A 12,427-nucleotide genomic window follows, 5' to 3' on the forward strand; every position below is an offset into this window, starting at 1 on the left:
CCTGTTTTTAAAAATCTTTCAAATATTCTGTACTCTCTCCTATTCCAAGTTTGTTCTGAAATTTCATTAATTACAAGTTCTTGATCAAGGCTAATTAATCCCAAAATCCATAATCCTTGACAATATTAACCAGAGTATTCAATTACACTGTCGACACTTCATACATCAACTCATAATGCCATTACCACTACATCTACTTGGAGCACTTCTACATGAAAGTTATCAAGTCTGGTACAGCAGTTGCCAAATGTTTTATCACTGTTATGAAACTAGGTAGCAGATCCAGTTACCTTAAGGCACATTTACAGAAACATATGTAAGATACAAACATATATCTGTCTGATTTATAAATATATCAGATTCATCTTGACACTGGATGCCCAACATTCGTGTGTGTCACTTCATTGAAGTAATGCGGCTTTCCAATTTTGCTAAATACTTCAATTGTAAAGATGACACTTTCAATTGATATCAACAACAGAGGTTGAGAGAATATTCAGGAAGGAGCCCAAGGAAATCAACTAAACCACATGGATACCATTAATAGTTGGCATGTTGTACAGTTGAGAGATATTGTTTGCTCAACTGGGAACAACAACAACAATAATAACAGGAAACAATACACTTGTCTACAAAAATGAAAACTTCATTTGCAGGATACAATACAGATGAGATGATGTACATTACTACTGTTGGTGCAGGTTTTCCATCAAGCATTTTTCTTTAAATGCGGGATGGCTTTTTGAAAGAATTTAGTAAGTTTGGAAACAAATTTTATGGTAGGCATGTTTGATGCCCGAGCACAATGTTGCTACCACTTGTGTATCTTTTAGGTGGATGAGTATGATGATTGCCCATAGAAGCCACCATATAATCAACTTGATCTGCATCAGATAGCCATATAAGCTATCAGCAATGTCCTCTTTTAGGTAGATGAGTATGATGATTGCCCATAGAAGCCACCATATAATCAACTTGATCTGCATCAGATAGCCATATAAGCTATCAGCAATGTCCTCAATCATTAACCAACGAGAGCACTATCATGTCACTGACTTTTTCAACACATTATTAGAATAAGTATGGCAGACTGTAGTTTCATAAGAAGCACAAGAAACATACTTGTTTAGTTTGCCATCCATTTTTATTTTTACTGATTTGGTCTATGACTGTGTTAGTGTCATATAATCTTGATACGAGTTCCATGCTCCCATTTTCTAGTGCACTAGGGGAGTCAATGGATGAGTGCATTGCTGGCTTCTACAAATATTGATTCCAGCACTTCTATAAATGTTGGATGTGCTAGGTTTATTCCCAACAATTAATGACACTACAACGTAATTTTCCACTCAAAGCATGGAAGTAACTGCATAAATCTCAATATATGCAAAGTAACATATGACAACCAGAACATGCTCCATCAAATCCACAATGGAAAAGCAAGAGATCTTCATCCCTAGATCATCTCGCAAACTTAATGTATGAAAAATGACCATTTACCGCCAATCCCCACATTTCAAATCAAGTCATCATCACCCTTATCTCAATCTACACCAATATTAGAAATACCACCAACTCACACCTGCATTAGAAATACCACCAAGACCACCAAATTCAGAGAAAAATGTTGTCAGCTAATGGCAGGAAGCATATATAAACTAAAGGGAACCAATGTCTTAAAAACCGGACCGAATTGGCCAATTGAACTGGCTGAACTGTCCATCGATTAGGCTTCCGGTCCACATAGACCACCAAAATTGGATGGCTGCAAAACTGCTCCAATCATTGAGAACCACTATGAGCCTCAGTTAACCAGGGGCTCATTTGAACAGTTTTGGGTTCAAGCAAAACAGCCAATTTTGGAGAGTTAAAAAGCTAGTCAAGGAGAGGGGATTAGGCCACGACTTAATTTCTCTTTGATTTCTCCTCTCCGCTCTCCCACCTCGATTTCTCTCTCCTAATCCTTGGCACTGATAGTTGGATGTCAACCATCACGGCATCACCTAGGCATGCCCATAAGCCCCAATCTCATCTCTCTTTATTTTTCTCTCTCTCCCCCTCTCTCTCCCCTCTCTCTCTTGTCCCTATCTCTCTACACTATGGATTGCTAATCAAGGCCTGATGGCAGGTCAAAGGGCAGCAGCAACACCAAACCACCCTTCCTCTCGCTCCCTCTCCCTCTCTACTCTCCAGCTTACCAATATGGCAGCTCAACAGGTGGTGGCAATGCTCGCTCCTCTGTTCTCTCTATGGCCATCCAAGTCGCCATCATCTATCGGTACAGGTCTCCCACTTGATTGAGATTTGGGTTACCTATTTATTTTTCACTACAATTTGGTTTAATAACCATAGACCCAAAGAGTGAAGTGACCGACCCTCCTATAAAGAATATGTCAAATCCCACTTTTGAATGCTCGACCAAACTTGAATTCCTATATCAGATCTTATTCTCTTATTTTATTCATTTATTATAAATAGCAGTTGTTTGTGCATAGAGTTTGGAGAGAGAAAAGGACAGCCTAGTGCATGATCCTTCCACCATTGGGGTCTAGGAATGGTAAGAAGTATGCTGCCTTAACCCTACAAGCCGAGAGGCTATTTTTGCGCAAGACCTCCAACTCACCATGAAATAACCTTAATATTGTGCTAATGCTCACCCTCTTATAGAATTTATTGAATACTAAAATTAATAAAATATTAAAAAATAGCTTTTTTTCATTTTTTATATCAATTTAATCTATTTTTATATATAAATAATGAATTATTACATCATCATGATGTTAAGATTCAATTCTGATTGACCTAATGGTGAAACAGATGGCCTGTGAATTTGTCCCTTTTTCAGTTTCATGAATGGTTCAGCTTTTAAAACATTAAAAGAAACCATATAAGACCTTTTTTTGTAGCCTAACGAACTTTATATTTACAATCATATATAGACAAACCAAAATGGTCACAAGTTCAACCACCTTTTGTTCTCTACATTTTTCATGTTTATTGTCACAAGGATAGCATGAAAATTGGGGGAGTCTCTCAATTCTCTAGAATGTTGGTGAGATTGCTAGTTCTTAAAATCAAATCACCGCAAGTGACACTTTATATGATGCGCGCATTAACTATTTCATTCCACAATCCATGAAATCAACAAGAGAAGATTAGATTTAGTAGGATTACAAGTTGAAGGTTGATATCCTAGACCTAAACAAATAAATTCAAATAAAGCGAGCTTAATATGGTTGAACAAGTTTCAAATACATGTTGACAACAAAAGATGGTCAAGCCTATTGTCACCAAAATCGACAACTAAAATTGCACATCATGGGAGCCAAGGTTCGTTGTTCCAGTACCGAGCCCCATACTGGTGCCAACCTATTATTGTTTCAGTATAAGGCCAATTCGGTGTATCAAGTGTTGGTACACCCTCCATACTGCATAAAGGTACCAAACCGATATGGTACAGTATGTTCCATACCATCTGGTTTGGTACAGTATGGCAAATCTTGATAGGAGCTACTCATGTAACAATGCAAAGACAAGTAGGTAATCCGTTTGTAGCAAAAGATGTCAATGATTTTGAGATTGAAGCTTTTTTTAAATGACTAGGATGCAGTATACTACCAAAATCTCCTAGTGCGCTATCAAAATCTCCTTAAATTGTAGTATGGATATTAGAAGATGGAAATTGACTCTAGCGGAATGGGAGTGAAAGTATGTTGGGGGGAAGGCATAGTTGATGACAAAGCAATAGATTGCAAGCTGGGCATCCCTAGTGACCAGCCTTTTGGGGCACTTCCTTCAAGGGGGTCTAGCTACAGATGGGCTTACACCACTACTGACATGGGTGTGGGTGGCTGTGACAAATGGCGATATGAGAAGCCAATGGAAAACCCAAGCGATAACCCTAGATAAGTTGGAATAGCTACATGTGTAGTTTACTTGGAGAATCACATTTGATGTGCAGGAGCTAGAAAGGATGGCGTAGCAATGGAAATGTTGCCCGTAAGTGTCTTGAGTGCCATCCATCCTCGACCTTTAGTTAACCAAGCTTGTCGTGTATTGGGAGATCAAGGCTACCCTTGCAATCTATGGCATAGGACAAGGCCCCCAAGCTAGATAGGTTCTTGGCATTGCTTTGCCCCCACTATTAGGGAATTGTTTAACAAGAGGTCCGCAAAGTAGTGCAATACTTTTTTGCCCCAACACACATGCCCATTCCTTGGACAGCAGCCTAAGTGGCGTTGATCCCCAAGCATCCTAATCTATTGGAACCCTCTCATTGGCAGTTGATTAGCCTCTAATATGTTACCTATAAGCTCATCACTATACTCTTGGTCAATCATATGAAGCTTTATCTCGACCATCTGGCAATGCTAGAACAAGGTGCCTTCATAAAAAGAGGTCTATTTCAAATCATTTGCCAACTAGCTAGGAAACCATATACGCTGTACAGTGCGCTCCTGCTCTTATGGTCTCATAACAATCAAGCTCAATATGGAACAAGCACATGATCACATTCAGTGGGATTTTTTGGTGGGGGTCCTTTGACGACATGGTTTTTGTCAATAGTATTGCTTGGATTCTTGGCTATGTTCAAGACATCAAATTTTCCATCCTCATCAGTGGCACCCCAATAGACTGGACGCCTCAACCATTGGCCTCCATCAAGGCTGCCCATTAAAATTCCTTACTAATTCATTATGTGCCTTAATGCTCTGTCTCGCTCTCTACACCAAGTTGTAGACTTGACACGACACCATCCAACCTTTGTAGTTTGAGCATGGTAACTTCCAACTCTCTTAACTATCTTATATGAATGACTACATCCTTTCTACAAAAGCCAAGGCTCAAAGCTATCATCAAATCTACCCAATTATTGAAGATTACTATGCTGCATTGGGTCAATGAGTCGACTTTGCAAAATTTTAGGTTTGGTTTTCCTGGTGCCTAGGCCTTAGGCGCCGACTGCAATTACTAAACATTCTCTAGGTGCCAGAGCAATTTGAGGCAAGAACGTAATTAGGAGTGCCTAGATCAAGGAAGTGGCCCATGATGAAGGAATTCCAGCCCTTGTAGTGCTTATGAATCGATAATAGAGTTCAACATGGTGGGCCTTATCCATTGCTAGTCGAGCTATGCTACTTTGGTCAATGGTGGTAGCCCTTCCACTCCACCTAATCTACCATACTTAGGCACCAAGTGCTTTACTAGACAACATGAAGCTGAGATGCAAACATTTTGTTGGGCAGGTTAATTGAACATTCGACACTTGGTTGCATGGAACCGAGCTACCCTCCCCAGGTAGCACGATAGGTTAGGTAATACCAAATTTGCACATACAATATATGTTGATGCTAGTAAAAGCTATTCATATTTTTATGCTGCCCCATAGTCTCTGGAGTAAGTTCGTGATAGAATTGTATGGAGCTACTACTACTTGGCCATTCGGTTTACCAACCCCCATTGCCTCTTGGCTTTAGCAGGTGTTAAATTAGGTTAAGCACTTAGTCCTTCCTTTTCTTCAATAGATTGTGGTTGATGGTCAACAGGTCTCCTTCCTTGATGACCCCTAATTGCATTTGTGGCTACTTGCCTCACAACCATACTTTTGTCACAATGAGGTTTTCAACTGGAATCCCCAAGTCTGTCAAATTGTTAACTCTATCGAAGAATGGAATTTTCTAGTCCTCTGCCTTCTTCTACTAGAACTTCTAGCACAAATCACCTTGGCTGGCATTCCCCAGACTACTAAGTCCAATCTCTTCTAATCGGCTCCGATGGCATGCTAACAAGTTACTCTCTTGGATGCATAGAATGTGATGCTCTAGATGGAACCATATGTAGTTGAGCAACCTTAGCACTCATGGATTTGGTGCTTTTGGGTGTAACATGAAACTATGGTCTTATGGTGGAAGGCAGCTTGGGTTCATTTGCCTTGTGTGGCGGTCTTGGCTCGGTGAGGCATACTTCCTCTAGCTTTTTGCTTGCTAGTGTGCAAAAGAATGAAGAAGTCAAGCATGTCCTCATCAGGTGTTTGCATGCAAGGTAGGTTTAGTGATATCTGTTAGTATCACATTGACATGAGTATGACTAAGCATCCTTTCCCTCCCTATTGGACATCCTCAGCCAGCCCCAACAATGAGCAGAATAGCGATATTAGCAAGTGTTTATTGCCCATGCCACATGGGCAATTTGGTGTGCGAAATTACTTCTTCATTGTTGCACTCTCCTCATCATGCTTGCTAGCTTGCTAGCTTACTAGGCCACAACTAAAGTCCTCGACATGTTCAAGCAATGACCTCTAACCACTAATGCCTAGTGCACTGGGGTATTTTTGCTTTATCCCTTTAATCTATGATTTATTTCTCTTGGATTCCCCGATTCCCCTTCCCCTTGTGCCCATGAAGGTTAACTTCGATGCAACATTCTCTTCATGTAATTGACCTATTGAGGTGGGATTCTTAGTTTGGGACCATCATTGAAGGCTTCTATTGCCGGGGCTATTCAGTTTTTACCCACAAACATTTTATGGTGGAAGCTTAGGCTGCCTGGGAAGGTCCGAAGCTAGTAGTAGTTCATCTTCAAGCGACCTAGATCCAACTTGAGGGTGACTCTCTAGTGTGGTTCATTAGATTCAAAAATGCCTCTCAACAACCAATCATCGGCAATGTCTTGTCCCCTTCCTCTAGTAGTGGGTAGCTCGGGTGGAGACCATGCAGGTGATGCATGTCTATAGCAATTCAATCAGCTACTATTTGGCTTGCATCTTTAGCTATATTCTCATCTATTTTTTGATAACTTACTGACCCACCGTATGCTGACTTGTTGGACATTATGGGCCAGTCAACTTCTATCTTTTCCAGGCATATTTAAGTAATACAATCACTCACAAATCAATAAAAAGCATGGATAACATAATATCGAGGAGAAAATATCTTGGAATTTATTTACCTGAGACATTAAAATGGTCACTTATTTCAATGCTGTGTTGAACCGACATCCTCAGAACATTCTAGCTTTTCTTCATATGAAAGTTGAAAGCACTATATTGATCAATAAAGTTAATAACAACCTAGCATGCTAGGAAATCATGCCAGCAACACCTGCATCATTTTCCCTTGTATAGACGGCTGGATCAAGAGAGACAAAGTTATGGGCAGTCCAATGACAAACACCTGTTTTGACCACTGGATATATTAATAGTAGAGGAAACAAGTGTCAGTTGATCAAACAACTTGTTTAAGCAATCTTGTTCATATGGCTAGAGTTCTACAAAATTTCTAGAAAATATCAATCACTTCCATGAGTGTGTTAGCACATGAGAAACCTACTCGTGGTTAATAGTTGCAAATGCAAGTGTGAAGATACTGAAAATTGTTCTTTTCACGATACTGTCCTAAAGTCATTTATATTGGTGCTTTATAATGGTTTAAGGGTTGACCGCATGCCAACACAATCTTCAACCTAAAAATCAGTTGTCCTCTATAATTGTTTTGCAGAATTGGAACTCCAACAAAGAGTTATTTCTCCTTTCTTCCTATCCCCTTCTTGTGATAATTGCTTTTCATAGTTTTAAAAGACTAAGTGATGGACTGTTGGCCAGATGACTGCTTAGAGCCGAGGAAGATGCCCAAAGGTCAAGGCAGCCTGATGGCAGCCCAAGAGTAATAAACTTTAGTAACTAACACAGAGAAACCCAAAAGCAGAGACATAATGAATCAAAAGAAGCATAAGATATAGTAAGTCAATGGTTAATATCTACTTGTCAGCATCTAATACCATTTTATAAACCAATATGATCCTCCATACTCAATCATGAAGCGATATCTTAAGATCGGGCACGTAGGCAGCCTCACCTTGATAAGCCATCCAGCCAAGGTGGATGTCATTAAAAATTATGTTGCTCATCTACCTCTTGTATCAAATACAAAAATAAAGCTATGATTCAGTGGACAGAACTCAAAAATGGTGATATGATGATATGGCATTATAAATGTTCTCAATAACAACATATCATATCAATTAACTAGAAACTACTATTTTTTAACACTAACATAGAACTCTGGTTAGATAAAATGCTGAAACAATTATGCACCAGTTTTAATCTTGTCATGTAACAGCCAATATCTCTCTCTTGCAGTAACATTATATTCCTATTGACATGAGATGGGATGTAGTTCTGGGTTTCAGAAATGTGCCAGCATGGCAACATTGATAAGAGTATCAAACAAATTATAGAGTAAGATATTTTAGGAAAAGGCATTGCTCTCAATAACAAAATCAATAATAATGATAACGTTAGCATCACAAAGAAAACAATAACAAATTTACTTGGGGATGAAAAGGGAACGTACCACAAAAAAGACCTTGGATTCAAATAAGACCTTGTCCAAGCCCACCGCCACTAGCTAAGAGGGCCTTATTTTCAATATCCTTCAGAGATTCAATATTACAAGTATCCCAATCGCAGGTCTATTAGAATATTTACATGCATGATGCTCTCTCAATTAAAATATTTACAAAAGAAGAGGAAACAAAAAAAAAAGAGAGGGAAAAAGGGATTTATTATCTCTATTTCAATTTTATTCAATACATCTCAAAGGTTATTTATACAAGTATACAGACAAGAAAAATAATAACAACTGATACAGAATCATGCTAATGAAGGAAAATAGTACAGAATCATAATAACAAAGAAAACTATTATGAGATCACGTTAATAAAGAAAATTATTATAGATTGATATGTGCTTCTTAAAATCATGCTAACACTCTCTCTCAAACTCAAGGTGATACTGTAGATGCCAACTTGAGTTTGAATTTTTTTTATCTAGATTAAAACACCATAGAAGAGAAGGAACCAATGATCCACACGGACAAAAATGCCATAAAAGAAAAGGTCAGTGCTTAAAGAGAAGATAGCTGAAGATTGATGATCCTCATAGATAAAAACACCATCGAAGAGAACGAAAAGGCCTCAAACTGGCCAATGAAGGAGCCAGAGGCAAAAAATATCCAAAGAAGAGGAAAATGTCTCAAATTCGGGGAAAAAGAAGCAAAAACATAAAAACATCCAAAAGAAGGAAAATATCTTAAATTGGACAGCAAAGGAGCCAAAGATAAAAAAATATCCAAAGAAAATGAAAAAATATCAAACTAAGTGATGAAGGAGCCAGAAGCAAAAAGTATCTAAAGAGAAGAAAAAGGTCTCAAACTGGACAGCGAAAGAGCCATAGACAGAAAAACACTCAAAGCAAAGAAAAATGCCTCAAACTACGACAAGAATCTTCAGCTATAAATCTACTGAAAAACAGATGATCTGCAGATCTACTGAAAAACAGAGGATCTGCAGAAAAACAAAGATCGGTAGATTGGCAACAAAGATCTTCAAGGTCGTGGATACGACAATGACAGCCATAGTAAAGATGGAGGAGATAACGTTTTCATATTAGGTGATTGACGGCTCTGATACCATGTTAAAATATTTACAGAAGAAGAGAAAATAAAAGAAAAGGAGAGAAAAAATAGATTTTATTATCTCTGTTTCAATTTCATTCAATACATCTCAGAGATTATTTATTCTAGTATACAGACTCCATATAAAGAAAATAATAACTGATATAAAATTATGCTAACAAAGAAAAATATACAGAATTAACTAACAAAGAAAAATATTATAGGTTGATATATGATCCTTAAAATCATGCTAGCACTCTCTCACAGAATAACCAAGACTCTTTCTAAGGGTAGAATCACCAAACAATAGACGGCTCCATGGCTTGTCAAAGCAAGAGAAAAACAATCTTGGCTATGCAAAGGAAAACATAAGATGTTTCATATTTAGAAAAGATGTTACATTTTGCAAAAAGAACCAGATGATGACAAGAGATCAGAACAGAAGGAAGCTAATGAAAATTAGCACCTAATATGGGTGTTTTAGAGACAACGGACCTTGTTTGGGATGCTATAGATATCATGGACAACCAAAGCAGAACAACTAAGGATATGCAAATTAGTAAAGATTAGCTGGCAAGAAATAAACCAATTGCTCATAGTAACTATTGTATATTTATTATATAAATACAATCTCCAAGAAGTTCAATTGTAGAGGAATTAATAATAGATATTCCATGGTGCCTAGTGAAAAGTTTATTGATGAAACATCCGCAAACAAAAAAGATGGTGAGACCTTGCGGTGTTTCTCCAAGTGTTCGACATGGGTATTTCTCATATCAATTCTCAAATGATGATGAACATAGCAAAGAAAGTCCTTACAGCAGAAACATGCAAACCAGCATGTATTATTTTGACTAGGATCAAGCACATGGAGTGCACTACTACCTGTGCTTGAGGTAAAAGACTCCGGGATCAGAGGAAAGAAAATGTATTGTGAGGCAGTGACATAAACATGCAATACATGGAATCAAAAGATTGGCCGGTTGTAGACTAATGGTTGCTAGTTGTAATTCAGGGTGACTGGTACTTGCCAAACAAATGCACCAAAGACACGATTTTCTTGGAAAAGAATGAAAACCCAGATCAACAAAAGCCCCAAGAAGACAAAAACACAGAGAAGACCTGAGAACTGTGTCGTGGATACCTTCGTCCTCTTTGGGGCGAGAAGAGGGGGGAGGAAGAGGGAGCGGTGGACCCGTGGGGATCCCTGGCGCCACTCTCCGCGGCAGAGGCGAAGGGGGCGAGCCTGCAGGATACGGAGGCGGTGGGGGAGGTCATTGACTTCGCCGGCTTCTTGCGGGCGAGCCGAAGAAGACAAGAGCGTGGTGACCAACGGAACGGAGGAGAGCTCGCGACAGAGTGAACGAAGGTGGCGGAGCCGCGGAGGATGGGGTACAGAAGAGAGACGATCGTAGTCTTTGGGAAGGAACTTAACAGAGATTTCGGGCTGATGGCTTAGACGCTAACATTGCTATATATATATATATTTTTTTTTTTTTTTATATATATATATATATTAGTTTTGAATTTCGTATGGTGTACGGCATAAATTTATTTTTTTAAATAATATTTTTATAAATTAAAAATTTAACATAATATAAAAAATATTATAGATGATATCAAATATTTTAAATTAAAATATAAATTTAAAATATTTAAAAATAATATAATAAAAAATAATATAATCATTTTTATTTTTACTGACAGAGATCATTTTTTGAATCAATATTTTCAGCATCAATTGTTCCAGAATCTTCATCATTAAGTAGAACATGACCACCTATTTACATCCTACATATATCTTTTTCTTCTAGTCTATCAATAAAAATAATATATATTTTTATTATTATATAATTTTTTATTTTATTAAATTTTCAGTCATCATTAAAGACTTACTCTAGAGAAAAAGTAGAGACAAATTTTCTGATAATTGAATTGTTAATAACTTCTTAGTCCCGATAGCTTAGAATTTCATCCAGAATGACTTAGAGACAATGATGATCTATACATATTGAGATTAGTAGTTTGTGTCCATTTTATATGTATTTAAGAATGGATGGTTAAGTAATAGTAGAGGTAGGCGGTAGTCATATTATATTTATATTTATATACATGATTGTAGTAGTTGACCCATGGAGACAATCCCAATTAATATTTTTTTTGTCCTTGGATTCAAAGCCAAAAATGTAGAGATCCAGTACAAAAGGCCTTTATATAATAAATACTTTGTCAGGGTTTAATTGCAAAACACCCCTAAACTAAATTAACTCAACATGGTTTGGTTCAGTCAATTGTCAAAAGGATTAATTGAATATAGTCTTTATCAAGGCCTAAATGCAAGATTCTCTGTTTAAATAAATAGATCTATGCTGGATTTCAGATCGGGTTGGGATCCAAGATCCGAATCTGTTAGGCCCATCTCCTTTCTCCTTTCTCTTGCTTCTCCAATCGCCGATGGAGAGGAGCTCACGTTTCTCCACGATATTATCTACTTTCCCAAGTCCCCACCACAACTCAGAAAAAAAGAAAGAAAGAAAAAAAATTCCCGCTGGCACCAGCCAAACGCGCTTCTCTTTCTCTCTCTCACAAAAGAAACACAACGCACTCAACCCCACATCTACCATCCAAATGGTCCACGTCATCGACCCGTGCGGACTCGGTTCATCTCTGCCCAACAGTTGTCAGGCTCGAAACTCAAATTAAAATGAAAAAAAAATAAAAAGCCAGGGGTGGGGCGGAGAGAGGGGAGACAAGAGAGAGAGAGAGCAGAGGGGGCGGAGAGAGGGAGAGTAGGAAAACAAATGAAAGCGCATCGTGGACTCATTGCGATGGTTTTTATTCTCTGGAGGGCTCGCTGGATAGAGGAGGGAGGGAGAAGAAACTTAGAGGGAAAAATTGTAAATTTCTCCAACTCCTGGGGTGAGGCTCAACGTTTCTTCGCTCGTCACTTCTTGCTGAATCTAGCATTAGGTCTT

At 38.2% G+C, this 12,427-nt stretch overlaps 1 long non-coding RNA gene across 1 annotated transcript; it reads right to left on the reverse strand.

Annotated features, from left to right (window-relative positions):
• Positions 1 to 517: 517 nt before the first annotated feature.
• LOC114914194 (uncharacterized) lies at positions 518 to 10,905 on the reverse strand. The gene is made up of 2 exons (XR_003800882.2): positions 6,949 to 10,905; positions 518 to 980 (listed from the first exon to the last, which is right to left on the reverse strand). It is a non-coding gene; the product is annotated as an uncharacterized lncRNA (long non-coding RNA).
• Positions 10,906 to 12,427: the final 1,522 nt, after the last annotated feature.

The sequence above is a fragment of the Elaeis guineensis genome, chromosome 5, assembly GCF_000442705.2.
Source record: "Elaeis guineensis isolate ETL-2024a chromosome 5, EG11, whole genome shotgun sequence".
Classification (NCBI taxonomy): domain Eukaryota; kingdom Viridiplantae; phylum Streptophyta; class Magnoliopsida; order Arecales; family Arecaceae; genus Elaeis; species Elaeis guineensis.